The following is a 4,587-nucleotide window of genomic DNA, read 5'->3' on the forward strand; positions in this document are numbered from 1 at the left end:
GAAAGTCTCTATAAAACTCATTATTCCATCAACATCAACCTCACACTATCAAGGAAAACTTCAAAGCACTCGAGCAAAAAAATGGTTCCACCATCAACTCTTGCCGTCCCAAAAACCTTTAATGACCTTGAAAGAGATTTTTTATAACAACGAACTTTTTGTTAGGTGGATTCATTGTTGGAAAACCCGCAACTTCCAAAAGCCAAACTTATTCATGGGAATTGAATTGCTTTTCATAGACTCAAAGGTATTCTTACAATTTTAAATTAATCTAATCCATAATTTTATTGTTAATATTCATAGTAACTCTTTCATGATCAAACCATTACAGTTAATAACCATTCAAGCGTTTATCCCGAAACACTTCCTTTCTCGCCGAATCAGGTATTGATTCATGTTGGTTTAGTATTGTTTTTGGTTTATTAACCGGTTTAGGATGGTCCTATTGTAAATATAATTTAAGTTGGTTTAGCATATATTATGCTTAAAATAACTTAAATTATATAATAGTAATATTATGCTTAAAATACAATTTTAGAGAGTTTTCAAATATAGTTTACAGAACATTATAGGTGATGAATTTAATTTATTAAATTTGTTTATTCCTTAAAACTAAATTTTTTTAAAAACATACTGAGTTATAAATATCAATGATGGATTGGTGAGTATAACATAAAGAAAAAAATATAATTATTTGATTTTCAAGATAAGAAATTCAGCTTTTATTCAGTTACTCAATATATAATTTCTTAATTTTTTTTTTAAATACATAATTTATATATCTATATATATATATATATATTAATCTTCCAAACTTAAACTATTATACTATATATGATAATGTTTTTAAATAAAAAGAATTTCTGATTTAAAATAAAATAAAAACAACAAATGGTATTTTCAAATAATGGATGTAATTTACATTATACTATCATTTAATAAGTATTAGATATGTTTTGATATATCATTATTTTCTATTTCCAGAAAACAATAAATTGTTAAACATCAATATCATCTAGGTTAAGTATACGAACAACACAAATTCAAACATCACAAAAAATATTTACATAAACATTATAATACAATGACTTAATCAGAAAATACAATTCAAAAAAACAATATTCAAAAGAATAGTTATATACTTAATATTTAAAAATCAAAGATATTTTTGCTAAAATTGTACTTACCTGGCTAAGGAGATCGACCATCTTTTTACGGATCGATCGATTGTTTAGCATATGGTCGATCCGAAAATACTCTGCAGTTTGATTAAATATCTAAAACATTTATTCCAACACTCAACAGATAATTTTGCTAAATATGATAACTAGATAGCCAACAAAATTCCAAAAAAATATTTAAATAGTAAAAAATATGTTAATTTAATGTGTTAAAATTTAAAAATAAATTTTAATTATGACATGCATCTTAACATTTATATAAATATATATCATAACCTAAATATAAATAATTTAACAACTTAAATTGAAAAAAAACATAAAAATCCCGGGCGTAGCCCGGGTTAATCCCTAGTCTCTACTAATAAAAGGGAGCTTTTGAGGCTCCATAGGGCGTCCAAATCAGCGGAAAAAAATTCTCCCAAAATCTGACACGTGGCATAAAATATAGTTTTACATTTTAATATTACTTATTTTCGAAAATTGTAAAAAATATGTAAACATACAGCATAAAAAATGGAAAAACTACATTAAACATATGTAAGATTACTATTTTTCACTTAAAAAAAGACGGCATCACTACAAGAAAACGTATCTTTACCGAGGAAGTTTAACGAGGAAAAATAATCCTCGTAAAAAAACGTTGATTTTGTGAGGAAAGTACGTTGAGAAAGAAAAGCATCGTTATTTCGTCGTAAGGTAACGACAAAAAATATTCGTCGTAAAGACGATGTAAATTGACGTGGCTTTTACGAGGAAATAGTTTTTCCTCGTAAAAGCCACGTAAATTTCGCGAGTGCTTTACGACGAAATATTTTACGTGTACTTAACGAGGAAATTTTGAATCCACCAACTTGGTAGGTGGCTCACGTTTTTTTTTTGGCCATACAATTAATTTTCGTCGTAATTTCATAGTAAAATTACAACTACCAGATTCGAAATTTTCTCTAAATATGGATGTTGGAACATCATTTTAAACACACCAACAACAAAAAACGTGAAAAAAAAATGGCTGGCTCTGGGACTATTTACGAGTTGCGGAATTGGATGTATATGCATAGAGATGCTAACGGGAGAGTGACGAAAGAATACCTTGCGGGGCTGGAGACATTTATGCACCAAGCAGATTCAACACCGCTCGCCCAAGAAAGTGGTAAGATGTTCTGTCCTTGTCGGAAATGCAACAATTCGAAATTGGCAAACCGTGAAAATGTTTGGAAGCATTTAATAAATAGAGGTTTCACGCCAAATTACTATATCTGGTTTCAACATGGGGAAGGTTATAATTATGATCAGAATGAAGCTAGTAGTAGTAATAGCAATTTTCAGGAAGAACCGGTTAATCATCATTTGCATAATGAACATAGTTACCATCAGGAGGAGATGGTAGATTATGATAGGGTTCATGATATGGTAGCTGATGCATTCGTAGCTCATGATGAAGATGAAGAACCTAATATAGATGCAAAAAAGTTTTACGGAATGTTAAACGCGGCGAATCAACCACTTTACAGTGGTTGTAGAGAAGGTCTCTCTAAATTGTCGTTGGCTGCTAGAATGATGAATATTAAAACTGATCACAATCTACCTGAAAGTTGCATGAACGAATGGGCGGACTTGTTTAAAGAGTATTTGCCGGAAGACAATGTGTCTGCTGATTCTTATTATGAGATTCAGAAATTAGTTTATAGTCTTGGGTTGCCTTCGGAGATGATAGATGTCTGCATCGACAACTGCATGATCTATTGGGGAGATGATGAGAAGCTAGAAGTATGTCGATTCTGCAAGAAGCCACGATTCAAGCCGCAAGGACGGGGACGTAATAGGGTACCGTACCAAAGGATGTGGTACCTACCAATTACAGACAGATTGAAAAGATTGTATCAATCAGAGCAGACTGCTGCAAAGATGAGATGGCATGCCGAGCATACTCAGACGGATGGTGAGATGACTCATCCATCAGATGCAAGAGCCTGGAAACATTTCAACAAAGTACATCCGGATTTTGCTAGCAATAGCCGGAATGTGTATCTCGGATTATGCACAGATGGATTTAGTCCGTTCGGAATGTCAGGGAGACAATATTCATTGTGGCCAGTCTTTCTTACGCCATACAACCTGCCACCGGAGATGTGCATGCAACGGGAGTTGCTATTCTTGACGATATTGATACCTGGTCCGAACCAAGTTAGCTTCCTTCCATACCCTCGGATGAGAGATTCGGGTATAAATTGGTTAGCAGTGATCAAAGTTACACCTCGAGGACGAATCATCAGTGGAGAAGAACCACCATTGCAAGAAGAACAGATAAATGAAGTCGAGGAACCTGAACAAGAAGTTGATGACATCCTTCTCATTGATCCGCATAATCACGAATACGAAGATCTTACCGATGATGCCACAGACGAAGCTGTAGAAGACGAGTTTAATGAAAATGATGATATTTCTAGTGATGACGAGAATGTCGATGTATCCGATTGATGTATTTGATTTTGTGTAGTTTGTTTTATGAATAAGGTAATGTGAGAGTTTGTTTTATGAATAAGGTAATGTGGGAGTTTGTTTTATGAATAAGAAATTGTGGGAGTTTGTTTTATAAATAAGTAAATGTGGGAATTGTGGTTTGGAATGAAAATAAAGATGGGGTTTGGAATATATGAAGTAGAAGATAAGGAATATGGGGTTTTGGGGTTTGGGTTTCGGATTTTAGGGATTTAAACGTACTGCTCGTTAATTCCTCGTAATCTTACGTCGAATGTACGACGTAATCCTCGTTTATTCCACGTAGGACAGAATCGTCGTAAAGACCTCGTAAGGTAAATTGACGTAAATACCACGTAAAGTAAATGACGAAGGAGGCACTCGTTTATTCCACGTAGGACAGAATCGTCGTAAAGACCTCGTAAGGTAAATTGACGTAAATACCACGTAAAGTAAATGACGAAGGAGGCACTCTTTAATTCCACGTAGGATGATTTCGTCGTAAACACCTCGTAAGGCCACGAGGACTTTACGACGAAATTAAAAAAGCGGGGCACGCTAATTCCACGTAAGCCAAAATCGTCGTAAAAGAGTCGTAAACTAACGACGATATTACGACGAAAATATTAAAAATACTAAAAAAAGAAGAGAAGAAAGATGCTTGAATCACATTTGGCGAGACTTACGTAAGTCTCGACCACATGAGTTCCAAATATCTTCTTCTCTTCTTTTTTTTTCCAAATTTTCTAAATTGGTGAAAAGCGGGACTTGCTACTTCCTCATAGTATAAAAACTAGAAAAAAATAAAAAAAGAAAGATACTGGAATTATATGTGGCGAGACTTAAGTCTCACCCACATAAATTCTAATATCTTCTTTTCTTCTTTTTTTTTCAAATATTTCTAATTTGAAAAGTATTTTGGTGAGGA

The sequence above is a fragment of the Brassica napus genome, unplaced genomic scaffold, assembly GCF_020379485.1.
Source record: "Brassica napus cultivar Da-Ae unplaced genomic scaffold, Da-Ae ScsIHWf_360;HRSCAF=567, whole genome shotgun sequence".
Classification (NCBI taxonomy): domain Eukaryota; kingdom Viridiplantae; phylum Streptophyta; class Magnoliopsida; order Brassicales; family Brassicaceae; genus Brassica; species Brassica napus.